We start from the raw sequence: 16,156 nt of genomic DNA, 5'->3' as shown, positions 1-16,156 counted from the left end.
ATCAATCTTCTCAGCTTTGAATATGTTGCCTAGAGATTTAGTTTACTACCCAGTTTGTGGTTTGGGAGAGGGGACTGTAACTCAACAATTTTTAGCTTTTCAATTAAAAAAGACACTTCAAAAAAAAGAGAAATTAAAAGTGAGCGGTGATGAGAAGGTATTTGTAGTGAGATATGGGTCCTTTGGTTAGAGAATAAATAATGCTAGAACTGGATCATGTGTTGGGCTTACTAACAAATTTTTGGATCATTTTCACAGAGGTTAAAACAGTTTCCATTTTTAGCATCAGAGAATAAATATAACATATGTTTACCAAATAATCTCTCTCTCTCTCTCTCTCTCTCTCTCTCTCTCTCTCTCTCTCTCTCTCTCTTGTCTTCTCTTTAAATCAACATCATTTTGAATTAGATGAGAACAAGTTGCAAAATATTTATAATTTACAATTCTCCAATAGCTAAGGGAAAAATACATTTTCAAGCCATATTTTTTTCTTTCAAGAATTCTTTGCTTAGTTTTATGAGTTAGAAATTTATGGATATGTCAGGTGATGCACCCTCCCATGGTGTTTTGCTAAGAAAGATTCACATGATGACAGACTCAAGTGGTGGTTTGCTGAGGCAAGACCCATGGAAGGACACATGGTCTGTGGAGAGAATATAAATAGGACTCCAGGGCAGTCCTATTTGTGTGTATTTGTACTTGTCGAGCTAGCATTGCAACACTTTGGTCCTTCATCTTTGCTGATCTTCATTTCATTAAGAGAGACATGGCTGAGAACTTCTGGTGTTCCAGCGGATCCTGGTCATTCAGATAACTCTTGCCAATTTAGCAGAGGCCTGGCACTTTCTGCTGGATCATTCCTCTGATGCTGATTGTGTTTGGTATCCTGAAACTACTGAACTGGACCACTGGTGTCCTGACAAATGGAGATTTGAATCACCCCAAGGAACTACTTCTAAATAGGTCCGTATCCTCTGGTCATACTTACCTTCCTTTCTCCTCTACATTTGTACAGTTTGCCAGAATAAGGGAAGGGGATGTCGAAGCATTTGAGAACCTTTATTGAAAGGAACCTTTAAAAAATTCCAAGCCTACAATTCAGTGTTCCTCTTTAATTGGGTTATTTTTTTCTGGACAGAGGAAGACACAATTGGGACAGCTTATCCAAAATCTGACCAACCTCTAAGACCGAGCCCCAGGATTGAAACTGAAGATGAGTAAATAGTCCATTCCTAGGTAGAGGGCTGCTGGCAATTGTTACCTGCTAAGAAAAGTAATGTAGATTTTCCCTACAATTGTAACATCAAGTTCATAAACACTCTCCAGTGGACTCCAGTGGAACGCTGCACACACAGCAGTGCTTGGGCAGCAGAGATTGTACTTGATGGAGTAAAAAAAGAAAAGAAAATAATGCATCCTAGGAAGAAAAATACAGATGGAACAGAGAAAATGTGGAAAGAACCTGTATGAAATTCTAAAAAAAATATTACACATACATACATACATACATACACACACACACACATACACACAAAACATATGTAAGAAAGGTAAAACATTAGGGTATATTTCTCTGAATATTGCTTTTTATCTTAAAAAATATTGAGTTTGGAAACATGTTACTTACTATTTATTTCATAAAATAGGGTTACATACATATACATACAAATGTTAAAATAAATTAAATTACAATCAAATAAATTAATTACAATAAAGTCTTTGTTAAAAATAATTTCTCATTTTAAAGTCTAACAATGGCAGTAAGTAGCCCAGAATGTTGCTCCAATTGGTAAATGGAGTAAAGTTTTAAAGATTGTATTTTAAAAAGTAAATAAAGTGCTGTTATTCCCTGTAAATTTTTAATTCATCATTTAGGATTCAATGAGCTTTCAATGTAAATCTAATATATTTTTATTCTTGTAATCTGGTAAAATACAGATTTCTCTTGTCCACTCTTTAATAACTTAAAATTCTCAAAAAGAAAAAAAAACGAATTAGTAGTAGTGAAACTTTAACAATAAAGTGTGTTTTGTTGTTACAACAGACACTTTTATCTAAAGTTTAACATTTAGCTATTATTTTAGAAGAGACCTGCATCACAGAGATAAAAACTTGTGGGAAGTATTTGCTCAGATCCTACACACAGAAGCGGTAGTCCAGAAGAGGTCAAGAATACATCTCAAGCTGACAGTTGATCTTGATGTGTAAGAGCCTCACACTAGGTAAAGGTTTTTAAGATGAGGAGATATAATAGAGAGTAGCTGAGGCTTGGGAACTTGCAATAGGGTTGGAGTTCATGCAGAGAGGCCAGCAAGCCAGTGTTGAATGTTCAGCATCATTTCAATTTGGGCACCAAATGCAGGGGTGCATGTTGACTGGTGCTGGCATCCTCCTACCCAACAGACTAAGTGTGGTGGATAGCAGAATTGGACAATAAGAACCACCCAAGGCACTCAGGAAACATAAGATTATAAATGAGTCCTTCATTTTGGACATTAAGCAAGTAATTGCTTGACAAGACTCCTTGTTTGAGTTTTCTTTTAATATGATTGTATTCTAGTACTTCATTTGTGGATTAAGAAAGCAAGCAAATTACATATTGATATTTTCATAATAGGTGAGAGACTGGCCTTTTGGTTGGTCTTGAGACACTTTCTCTCAAAATGGGTTGCCTTGTACAATTTCTATGTGAGGAATGTCACAGTGTCTTTCTTTGTCTGTTTGTGTGTTTGTTTTGTAATAGTTCATTTTTGTTTCTTAGAGGCCTGCTCTGTTTTGACCAGAAACAGAGGGGGAAGTGGATTTGGGGGGATGAAGAGTAAGAGGGAAGCTGGGAGAAGTAGAGGGAGGTAAAACTGTGGTTAGAATGAATTGAATGAGAAAATAATATAATTTAAAAAATTGGACCATTCTTCATTTTATGGAAAGATTGATTTGACATGATGGTTTTCTTTGCCAAAATTAACAAAAGGTGCATCATGGATGTTAGATTTTTTTGATAGTTTGATATAAAGCAAGATAGAGCGAGGGATACGATTTTCAAATGAATAGTTGTTATCAGATTAGCGTATGTCTGTGAAGCATTTTTGTTGATGATATTGTTGCTTGTTTGTCTTTTATTTTGTTTTTATTGATGATGATAATACTAAAATGGTGTAAGACAACTCAGTCCACTGCAGTTAAGGCCATTTCTATACATACAGTCTGGGATATATTATCTGATTAATTAAGTAGGTATATGTATGGGACTGCTTCTTATTATGTTTCCAATTCTATTTTAATGCAATGCTAGTCAGATACTTTATTATTTTATGTTGTAGAGAGAAGAAAAGAATGTTCCAACCAATATTGATTGGTTACCTTAATGATAGCATATTTGTTGCCATATTTACATTTCTAATAATTATATTATCTTCTTGAAAGAGATGATCATATTTGTAATGATTCTCCTCTTGTTCAGTACGACTTTCATAGATATACTTTATCACTAGAAATTTAGCAATTTTTTTGATTAAACATTTTTTTATTTCAGTGTTTAACTATAGGCTACAATTTCTGCAACCTGCCTACTGAAGAAAGAATATTGATGTTTTAAATTTTAACATTTTTAGATCAGGCAGTATATTTTAGATTCAAATCAAAGCACATAGCTAGACTTGTCACCTAACCTCTGTATAGGTAAGTAAGTTATGGGTAGTTGTGACAGATGAATGGCTTAGCATCATATGCTGAAGATGTACTTGAAAGGAAGAAAAAACCTTTTCATCTTAGTTGATTATTATGATCCTGAAAAACTCATATTTCACATCACTTATTTTAATGTATGCTATAGTATAAAATGTCAGTAATAGTTACTAAAAATTATAATCACATATAATCAGTCCTCTAATCTCAACTATATTAGTTTTTATATTCTCATAATATTTTGGATATTTACAAAAATAATTCTAAATATTACAAAAGTAGTCCAAAATAATTTTTACATTATAGTAAGAAATTTACAATAAGAGTATGGTAGTAAAAACTCAATTTTTAACTTACCATTATATTAACACATGTCTAATGTATATGTTTCTACATTTCTATATTTTTTCCTTTTTATGTGTAAAATTCTTTTCTGTGAAGATGACATTTTTATGAGAAATGTATAAACCTTCACAATGAAGAAAGGTAGAATAAAATCTAATAAATATCAAAGTCTAGATGTAGTTTATGGCTATGTTCCTTTGCTCTGATCAACAGAAAGCCTTTGGTGTCACTCTGATGGACACCTTCTGTCACCTCATCTTTTTTATTCATTCTGCCCAGCTTTCAGCTATAGATTATAGGAGAATTTGCTAGATACTGAACCAGTGAAATATGCTTGGTTATAGTTGCATCATTCCCTTTCTTTGCATCTCCACTAAAATTCAAAAGATAGCTTTTGAATTTTGTAAAGCAGTTTGCACATCAGTTGGACAGCAGCCAAAAATTAACCATTAAAGAATTAATTTCCACAAAATTTGGCTTATTACTTTCAGTGTTATAAGCTTGCAGTTTATATGCATTTCTCTACGTATTTATAGAGATATCATCTTTAGCAGCCACATGTACAAATTATGAGACAAGTAAGAGAGAAATATTTTTTAAAATGTAATGCCAACTAGAGGAATGATAAATCAATAACATAATAATTTGAATAAATTGCTATTTATAATATCTGAGAAAATAATTTTATTATTTTATTAAAATGATTTATGAAAATAAAGAGAAATTTTTAAAATAACTAAACATCCAAAATAATCATAAACCAATATAATTAATCCATTCCTTCATTAAGTATGATTTAAACAAATATATATGTAGCATATTTAGATAAATATATATGCACCTAAAAATTGACATATAAAGTATTTACAATATTACTAATCACTATTACAAAATTTGTGATTTTAATTGTCTTGAATTTTCAAATAAAGTACCAATAAGAATATCTTCCTTGTCTTCTTTTTGCATTAGTAATTGATTTTTGAAGCAACTAAAATAATTATTACTGGGGAAATGAGTCAATTGATGTTAATAGATATTAAGGACAAGTAATTGTTTCTTCCTATTATTTTTGTTGTTAGAGTTGGAATTCTGTTCATGTGGGTATCTTCTTTTAGTTTTGTTGAAAGATTATTTTTTTGTTTTTTCTAGGATGTAGTTTCCCTCCTTGTGTTAGAGTTTTCCATTTATTATCCTTTGAAGGGCTGGATTTGTGGAAATATATTTTGTAAATTTGGTTTTGACATGGAATACTTTGGTGTCTCCATCTAGGGTAATTGAGAGTTTTGCTAGGTATCGTAGTCTGGGCAGGCATTTGTGTTCTCTTAGGGTTTGTATGTCATCTGCCCAGGATCTTCTAGCTTTCATAGTCTCTGGTGAGAAGTCTGGTGCAATTCTGATAGATCTTCCTGTATATGTTACTTGACCTTTTTCCCTTAATGCTTTTAGTATTCTTTCTTTGTTTTGTGCATTTGTTGTTTTGACTATTATGTAGCGGGAGGAATTTCTTTTCTCGTCCAGTCTATTTGGACTTCTATAGGCTTCTTGTATGTTCATGGGCATCTCTTTCTTTAGGTTAGGGAAGTTTTCTTCTATAATTTTGTTGAAGATATTTACTAGACATTTAAGTTGGGAGACTTCACTCTCTTCTATACCTATTATCCTAAGGTTTGGTCTTCTCATTGTGTCCTGGATTTCCTGGATGTTTTGGGTTAGGAGTTTTTTGCGTTTTGTGTTTTCTTTGACTGTTGTGTCAATGTTTTCTAAAGTTTCTTCTGCACCTGAGATTCTCTCTTCCATCTCTAGTATTCTGTTGGTGATCTTGCATCTATGGCTCCTGACTTCTTTCCTATGTTTTCTATCTCCAGAGTTGTCTCTCTTTGTGATTTCTAATTGTTTGTACTTCCATTTTTAGGTCCTGGATGGTTTTGTTCCATTCCTTCACCTGTTTGGTTGTGCTTTCCTGTAATTCTTTAAGGGATTTTTCTGTTTCCTCTTTAAGGGCTTGTACCTGTTTACCTGTGTTCTCCTGTATTTCTTTAAGGAAGTTGTTTATGCCATTCTTAAATTCCTCTATCACCATCATGAGATATGATTTTAGATATAAATCTTGTTTTTCCAGTGTTTTGGGGTATCCAGGCTTGCTGTCGTGGGAGTACTAGGTTCTGATGATGCCAAGTAGTTTTGGTTTCTGTTGGTAAGGTTCTTGCATTTGCCTTTAGCCATCTGTTGATCTCTGGTGTTAGAAGTTCTTGCTGACTCTGTCTGGAGATTGTTCCTCCTGTGGGTCTTTAAGCCTGTGCCAGCACTTTTGGGAGATCAGCTCTCCTCTGGTCAGACCTGTGCACAGAGGGTTGTGGATCAGCAGTCCCTTCTAAGTCCTGGGGTTAGAGCACTATGATACTCAGTTATCTTTTTTATCACATGAGTCGTTGGGAGCAAAATCAGGTCTTTAGGCTGGGCTGTAACGTCCTTTACTACTGAGCTTTGTGTCCCTCATGGGGACTACACATATAAAAGTAGCATTTGTCCTTTCTTCAGTTAAGGAACATCTAGGTTGTTTCTGGTTTCTGGCTATTATGAATAAAGCTGCCATGAGCATAATTGAACAAGTATGCTTGAGGTCTAGTAGGGCATCTACTGGGTAACTGCCCACAATTGGTATAGCTTGGCATTTGCATAGAATTATTACCAGTATTCTAGGAAACTGCCAAATTAATTCCCAAATTAGTTGTACTACTTTGCACTCCTATCAGCAATGAAGAAGTGTTCCCCTTGCTCTTTGTCCTCACCAGCATGTTTTTGGCTTTAGTCATTCTGAAGGCATAAGACAGAATCTCAGAGTCATTTTGCTTAGCATTTTTCTGATGACCAAGGAAACTGAACATTTTTCTTTAAGTGCTTCTTGGAAATTAGAGATTTCATTGTTGACTTTTTTATGCTGTCCAGTTTCTTGACTTTTTTATATATTTTGGGTATTGGTCCTCTGACAGATGTAGCATTGATGAAGACCTCACATTCTGTAGGCTGCTTTATTATCCTATTGGTAGTGTCCCTTAGCTTTACAAAAGCTTTTTATTTTCAGGAGGTTCTATTTATTAACTGTTGAACTTAGTACCTGAGTTATTGGTGTTTTGTTCAGGAATTTGTCTCCTTTACCAATGTGCTCAAGGCTATTCTTGACTTCCTCTTCTATTAGATTTAGTAGTATGAACAGTTTTATGTTGAAGTCTTTCATTCACTTGAACTTGAGTTTTGTTCAGAGTGATAAACATGGATCTTTTTGTATTCTTCCTTATTCAGACATCCAGGTATACAAGTACGATTTGTTGAAGATGCTTTCTTTTTGTCCATTGTATGGATTTGGCTTGTTTGTCACATATAAACTATCCATAGGTGTGTGGGTTTACTTGTGGGTCTTTGGTTTAATTCCACTGGCCAATCTGTTTTATGCCAGTTTTATTACTGTTGTGCTGTCATATACCACTTAAGTCAGTGATGGTGATACCTTCAGAAGTTATTTTATTGTACAGTATAGTTTTACCTATTCTGCATATTTTGTTTTTCCACATGAAATTGAGAATTCTTTTTTCAATGTCTGTAAAGAATTGTGTTGGAATTTTGATGGGAATTCCTTTTAATCTACTAATTGCTTTTGGTAAGAAGGCCACTTTTACTATCTTAGTATATTCTGATATCTTCCTCAGTTTCTTCTTTAGAGATCTGAAGTTCTTGTCATTTAGGTCTTTCACTTGCTTGCTTAGCTTTACACCAAGATATTTTATATTATTTATATGCTATTGTAAAGGGTGTTGTTTCCCTAATTTCTTTCTCATCCCATTTATTGATGTTTGTATAATGGAAGGCTACTGATTTTTTGAGCTAATTTTCTGACTGACCACTTTGTTGAAGGTGTTTATTAGCTGTAGGAGTTCCCTGGTAGAATTGTTGGAGTCACCAATGTATACTATGTATATCTACACAATTGAGGACTATTCAGCTATGAAAATCATAGACATAATGAAATTAGAAGGAAAATGTGTGGAATTAGAAAATACTATCTTGAATGAAGTAACACAGACTTAAAAAGACATGCATGGTATGTACTCATATATAAATGGACTTTAGTCATAAATGATAATCATGCTATAATCCACAGGCCTAAATAAATTAGTAAGGAGGGGTGAAGTAAAGATGTGTGAATCTCAGTCAGAAGAGGAAATAGTTATCAAAGGTGGATTGAAGGAGTGAACACTGTGGGAAAAGGGATCAGGTGTGGGGAGAGAGATGTGGGAGAGAGCTGAGAGTGAGATAAGCTCTAGAGAATCTATGGGGTGACCTAATCTGAGAGTCCTACCTGAATGGTATATGAAGACTGAAGTGGACAGCTCCTGTAGCCAGGTAGGACTTCAAATGAAAGAAGGGATGATCAACCCACCCACAAACATTTACCTCCAATTTTTTTCTGCCTACAAGATGTGCAGGCATAATGATGAAGACAAGGTTGAGGAAATAACTAACCAATGATTGGCACAACTTGGGACCCATCCCATGTTGGAAAACTAACCTTTGACATTAATAGATACTCTACTATTCTTGCAGATAAAAGCCTAGTATAACTGCTGCCTGAGCAGCTTCATCCAGAAGCACATGAAGACAGATGTAGAGACCCACAGCCAAATATCAAGTAAAGCTCAAGGAGACTTATGCAAGAGTAAGTGATAGGACTGAGCATGCTGGAGTGGTCAAGGACAGGCCAAGAAGACTTACAATATCAATTAACCTGGGCCCATGGTGGCTCACAGAGACTGAATCACCAACCAAAGAACAGGCAGGGACTGACATACCACCTCTACTCATTTGTAGAAGGTGTGCAGATTGGTCTTCAGGTGGGTCCCCTAAAAAATTGAAGCAGGGGCTGTCTCTAACTTTGTTACCTGCCATTACATCCCCTTGTGCTAGCCAGACTGCCTGGTTGGGCCTCAGTGGGAAAGGATATGCTTAATCCTGCTGGGACTTGATGTATCTGGACAGTGTGGTACACAAAGGGGCTTTTCCCTGCTCTGAGGAGAAGTAAAAGGGGTAATGGGGAAATGATTTGTAGGGTTGGACTGGGAGGAGATGAGGGAGGGGATCTGTGATTAGTATGAAAAGTTAATAAATATATACATTAATAAAAGCAAAGAGTAGCATTTGAAGAACAGAAGGAAGTATATTCTCCTCCTTACAACAAAATATTGTAGGATGGGATGATTTTTTTTTTCTCCTCAACTTCTGATGTTGAAAATATGTCCTCTTGTACTTAAATGGGATGATTACCAACCACTCTATCAATGTTCTAGAAATTGGATTTACTCTGGGATTAGGATAGAAATTGGATTTACTCTGGGATTAGGATCTTGGCCATTTTTATAGTTTGTAAACTCCATGTGGTAGAAATTTTCATTTGTTAAATAAAAAAAAAAAATCACAAGTCAATTTCTCTGGTTTTTTTAACCTCTGTTAAACAAAATAATGTCAAAATATAGTAGCAAAAGTTAAAAGCATTTGATTTTCAAAGCTGCTGTTAAAAGGATTAATAGTTACGATAATACAAGTTATAGAATTGGAGAGAATGTTTGCAGTCATATATGGAAATATAGTATATGCATAATAATTTTAGATGTAGGAATACTCACAACACAGTTTAAAATACATGTAGAAGATTTAAAAGCACGCTTCCTCAGTAGAGTGACACAGGTGACATATAAGCACAACAGAAAGAAAACTGGCATCCCTACACATTAAAAATGCAAATTAAAAGTTCTATGCTACGTAGGCATACAAGTATAAAAATATAATCATAGCACTTAAGATAGAGTAAGAGGATTATGAATTTAGTACCTGCCATGTTTATCTACAACTCTGCAAAAATATAAACTAACTGCAGCTCCTTTATACTGTTGAAGAAAAATTAAAATAATCTGAAAGTCAATCTTGCAATTATGGAGAGTAGAAATACACCTTTATTTACATACAACAAATTACTAAATATCTAGGTATTTATCCAACAGAAATTATGCAACACATTGATGAACTTAAATAACGCTAATATGCTAATGAAGAGCTTTATAATTTAATGGTCAAATATGTGAAACAATTCTGGTGCTCATTAACATATGATATATAAACAAACACAGAAATAAATAATTTTAGCTTCTTATTTTTCTATTTTTTCCCTGAATTTGTCATTTTGAACTAGGTTCTGCGAATACAACCCAGGTTCCTCACAAACTTGTAATTCTCCCACCTTAGCTTGTTAAATGCGACAAGTGCAGATTTTGAGTCATATCACCCAGTTCATGAATTATTAATATACATTACAATATAGATGAATCTCAAAGTAGGTCAGATCACCTTGTCATCTTGATGGCCTATAGATTTGGTACTATTTCTGTGAGGAATTTAAGGCTGTGCAATGTACTTTTTCTTTTTTTGTTCTCTCCTGAAGAGAATGTGAATCAACTTTCCTGTTAGATACCAGGAAGTAACGAGGCTCACCAACACTTATTAAAAAACAATTTCTCATGAGCTTTTGCTCAAAATTAAAAATGTAAATAGTATTTAAGTGTATCACTAGATTCATGTTCCCTTGTTTAGAGAAATTCTTAGATTTTATTCACAGAGAAGCCCTTGAAGCTTTCTGCCTAAAGAGAAGGAAGAAATATGTTGTACATAGAAAGACAAGCAAAAGCTAACATAAAATATTTCCCTCTAAAGGTTTAATAGACACTATAATGTCTGAACATGGAAGTGATATATAAAGGCTTTAAAGAGGGGTCTGAATATTATGAGAGAGTGAAGTAATATGGGAGGTGTTTGTATTAAGATATACAAAGACTTTCATTAAGGAAGAAGAAAGCATTACTAAAATATACTAAATATCAACAGCTTAATGTACACACTTAGTTGAGTTATGTAACCCATTGGAAAGTTTCAGATGCAACATATTCATGTATGCTTTTATGAAGATACACCGGGGACAGAAGAGATGGCTGAAGACATTAAGAGCACTCTCTGCTAGAGATGGCTAAGACATTAAGAGCACTCTCTGCTCTTCTTGAGGTCCTGAGTTTAATCCCCAGCAACCACATGGTACCTCACAACCACCTATAGTGGGATTTGATGTCTTCTTCTGGAGTGTAGTACACTCAAATAAAACACTTATATACATAAAATAAAATCTTTAAAATAAAAGATACATAGAGTACTGTAAACTGTTTCTGCCATAGGACAACAAAGTTCTTTCTACATGAAAGTTAAATTATGAATACTATAAGTTATTCATTTATAATTATTATTTCATGAGATAAATAAATGAAAAAATTACCATGCTGTGCATTATTTGCCCACCATTCCTTAACCGGATACCACATTTTGACTGTAATACTGCACATAGTAGCTATCTTAAATAAGACCACCTCAGTGAGAAATAAGATTTTGTTATTGCAAAATAATTTATAATCAGTATAAATGTTTTAATTAATGCAGTCAAATTTTATAACATTGTGAAAATAATTTATTAGTTCTCAAAGTTTCCTCTACCCATATATTCCATGTTAATTGTTGTTACCCCTGTTGGAAAGGCACATTTTACTTAGAGGGGAAAATGTTTCAGTATTTTTTTTTTCAAAAGCATAAAACTTCAGCTCACTTAAAATATTAGCTTTTGTTGCCAAAGTTTAAAGTTCTTTTGTCAAGGAGTGGATGAGATTGCCCCTTAATTACAAAACAGCTAGACATAAAATGGGATTTCTTATCCTCCTGTCACTGGCTAAGCTTGAACGAAACTACCACTAAAGATCTCTCAACTCTAATAATCATCAGTTTTACTGAGGTAAACTTCCTGTGTTGCAAAGAATGGTCCCTGCAGCAAGGCACCTTGCTTTGTTTTCCTTAAGGTTATGAATTGTAATTTTGACAAGATCCCCTTAGGATATTTTACACATCATCAGTAGTCAGTACCTATTTCTGGGTGAAATGGAACAAACTCCACTCTAACTCAGCAGAAAACAGGAGAAAAATATACTACTGTATGAAAAGAGTTTCCCTGCCTCATCTTAATGGTGATAGGAATCTACCATGGCTAAGTGACCAAATACACACTCTTTTGTTTTCTCTATAGAAATGTTCTCAAGGATTTCTTTCTTTTTATAATACAAATATTTGTTTTTATTTAATATTTCCCTGCAGACCAAATCTTTACTAGTTTTTTGTTTATTTTCTTAATAAATTTAAGTGTTTAAGGCAATTTTATCAAAAATTATAAGAAATATGACATATTTAAGAAAGCTATGAGCTTGAACGAGTATATACAAATGTCCATAATTGTACACTCCCAAGCAAAGAACAGCACTGTACTCTTTTAGCCTTTTTATATTTATATTTTGTAGTTATATATTTGAGAACCTTAAGTGCACTAATGTGTCCCATTAGTCATTTTCACTAAGCAACTCAAAAACAAAAATCAAAGAATCATACATATAAAAGTTTTTGATATAAGTTCTTTTTGACCTTTGTTCTGTTTCTTAAAAGTATATGAAAGTGCTAGGCGGTGGTTGGCATGCCTTTTATCCCAGCACTTTATCCCATCACTTGGGAGGCAGAGGCAGGCAGATTTCTGAGTTCGAGGCCAGCATGGTATAAAGAGTAAGTTTCAGGACAGCCAGGGCTATACAGAGAAACCCTCTCTTGAAAAACCAAAAAAAAAAAAAAAAAAAAAAAAAAAAAAAAAAAAAAAAAAAAAGGTATATAAAATTTCTCTCTGGATTTGCCTTATCATACTTCACTGTTTGTTGCTATATCTACTCCAGTAGCCAAGTGTTGAACACTGACTCTGTAAAGCCTCCTTTCCTACAACTATGTATGTGTATGCTATTGTGAATGTGTAATATATGTGCATTGTCTATGTCCATGTCTACATCTATGTTATGTGTATGTATGCTTGTTTGAGTGTGTCTAGATGGATGTTTGTGTGTGGAGGTGTATGAAGATATGTGTTTGTGCCTGTCAACATTCAAACCTGCTGTGGAGAATCTTTGTAGATCATTTCTTTTGTATTATGTATTTACATAGGTTTCTGGATGCAAGATTTGAAGTCTCACTTGAAATCAGAACCCTCAATATGGCTAGATTAGCTAGCCAAATAAATCACTGATTCCACAGTCCCTTCCTTTATTGTACTGCAATTACAAGAGACCTATCATCTTCAGCACACAGTCGTGAGTATGCTGAGGATCAAACCTCTGGATCCCAAACTTATGTGCTAGGGGATAAACTAAGTAACCCATCTCCTCAGTCACAGGTCTTTCTTTCGTAATAATTTCCCTCTATCATGCAAAAATTACATTTTATAAAGTGTATATATTTCTCCTAATTAAGTGTGTCATCTAAAGTTTGGTGTTTTGTTCCAGCATAATTTGAGAGACAGAGAGAGAGAGAGAGGGAGAGAGAGAGAGATAGACAGAGACAGAGAGACAGAGAGAGAGAGAGAGAGAGAAAGAGAGAGAGAGAGAGAGAGAGGTTTGTCTTGATAGTTTTTTATCATTCTATATAAATCTCTCTTCTTACCATAGGTCACATATCTAGAAATTAGTTTTAACTTTTCTCTATGCAGGATATTTTTCAGGAATATATTCTGAATTTCTCTTGAAATATTATTATCAGTAATTTAATATATTACTGATATATTAAGTTATTTATTAACCTTTGAAAATGGCTTATATGTTATTTTTATGAGTAAAATTGATATCAATGTATTCATATAATTTTGTACATTTGTGTCTTCATTTTTTATAGAATAATGAAATTGCTCATGTGAAGTTTCTTTACAAGAAAGGGACAAAGCATTCTAGAGAATACCATTTTGTACTTTCAATAGACTGTTGCAATTAATTACCATACATATTGGAGTTGAAGTTATGATATAGTTTAAGTTCAGAAATCTAGAGAGTATTTAATGTCTGTTCTTGATGATTTTGGTTGAACTTTCTGGTAGACAATGACAGTGAACTTTTCCAATCATATGGTGATTGTGTATGTTACAAGGAATGAAATGAAATGACTTTGAGGAAGTCTTCCCACTTCCAAAAATCTTTCCAGATCTTCTGTGTCTCTAAACCACACAACTATATACCCAAACTCTGTCTTCCTTTCTTCTTTTTAATAATTAAAATCAGAAATCAGAGCGACAAAATGCAGACAGACAAAAAGTGTCGAAATGAAAAAAAATGACTATCAATAAAATAGAATAAAAAAACAAAAAAAACCAAACATTTTATGTTGGCCAACTGCTATTGGGCATATGACCTTCCCTGCACTATAGTGGATAGACACATTCAAATTCAATTGAAGAAAACTAATTTCATTTTTATCAGTGAGTATCAATCACAGGTACCTTCTTATTTAGGTATGGGAAACCGTTCTATTTCTTTCTTTTTTTTTAACATTTATTGCATTATCAGAAAAGTTACAAGATTTCAATTTATCTGAATTTGTTAAAATTTAAAAACATATTTAATTAAATAGAATTGAATCACATTCTTGTTCCCCTTTTGTACCACCGCTCCTCCCATAAACACCCCTCAATACCTATAATATATTTTTGTTGTATTCCTTAAAATTTATAAAATATTATAAAAATAAAAATATTATAAAAGTTGTTTGATATAAAAAAACAATCGATTTAACAGTCTTCTGTAGATGCTCGTCTACAGCAATAGTGAAAATACATTTTTCTCAATATAAATTTTAAATAACTCCAAACGTATTGGCTGTATACATCACTACTAGTATTTTCTTAAATGAACATGAGTATATAAAGTCTTTTTGTTTGTATTGTATGTAGTAGAGTTTAAAATCTTGGCTCTTACTGTGGTACAAACCCAAAATAAGAACAATTTTTAGACATTGGGTTTCATTGTAATAAGGCTGTATTTCAATGACCCTCACATCACAAAAGGATTTTACCTCCATTGTAGCTAAGCTGAGAGTTGATAGTTCTGCTGCACCAAGAAATGAATTGTAGGCTCGATTTTTGGATACAGACTTCCTGCTATGGTCAAAGCTATTTGACTTGAGTGAGTGACTTCATTTTCAGCCCACAGAAAACAGTTTACACTCATTTAAGAAATGGTGTATGTATTAAGATGGTCTATCCATAAAGTCATTCACCAACTGTTTCAATGAACAATGGTTCTACTTGGAGGGTGGCACAGACATTAAGTGAGGGTAAGAATTTGGTTCATTAGCTGTGATAATTTGGAAAAGCATTCGTCTCAGAGAAAGAATAACTTATAAAGTCCTCTTCTTCAAACTTGATACAAGAGTTACAAATGTCAAGCAAAGCATTCAGTCTCACTTTGTTGTTCTCTTACAAGCCACCTCCCTAGTTAATCGTCTATGTTTCTTTTGAGTTGATAAATACTTTTGAAATATATAAGCTGTTCTGAAAACCATAGTATAGTGTAAAAACATGAAATAAACAATACTACATATAGAGAGGCTGAGATAGGAGAAGCAAGATTTTAAGACACATACACAGCAAGACACTGTCATAGACAAACAAGCTGACAGTGTATATAGATTGTACAATGTTGGACCTATTTCTCCACTTACCAAATTAGAGAGATCATAGGATGACAATCAACAAATTTCCAATTCCTCATATTATTGGGTTTCAATCGTTTAGGATATGTTGGTCATATTAATTTTCAAATTAATATATTAAGAAAAAGTAATTGTCACTTCATGTTGTTTTTGTTGTAAGAGGTGGAATTAGGTTTGTGTGGATTTGTTGAAAGATTACCTTCTTGCTTCTTCTAGGGTGTAGTTTTGTTCCTTATGTTGATGTTTTCCATCTAGTATCCTTTGTAGGACTGAATTTGTGGAAAGATATTTTATAAATTTTATTTTGTCATGGAATATCTTGTTTTCTCCATCTATGGTAATTGAGAGTTTTGCTGGGCATAGTAGTATGGGCTGGCATTTGTGTTCTTGTAGGGTCTATATGACATCTGCCCAGAATCTTCTAACTTTCATAGTCTCTGGTGAGAAGTCTGCTGTAATTCTGATAGGCCTGCCTTTATATGTT

Source organism: Mastomys coucha, unplaced genomic scaffold, assembly GCF_008632895.1.
Source record: "Mastomys coucha isolate ucsf_1 unplaced genomic scaffold, UCSF_Mcou_1 pScaffold8, whole genome shotgun sequence".
Classification (NCBI taxonomy): domain Eukaryota; kingdom Metazoa; phylum Chordata; class Mammalia; order Rodentia; family Muridae; genus Mastomys; species Mastomys coucha.
This window is presented reverse-complemented; position numbering follows the sequence as displayed.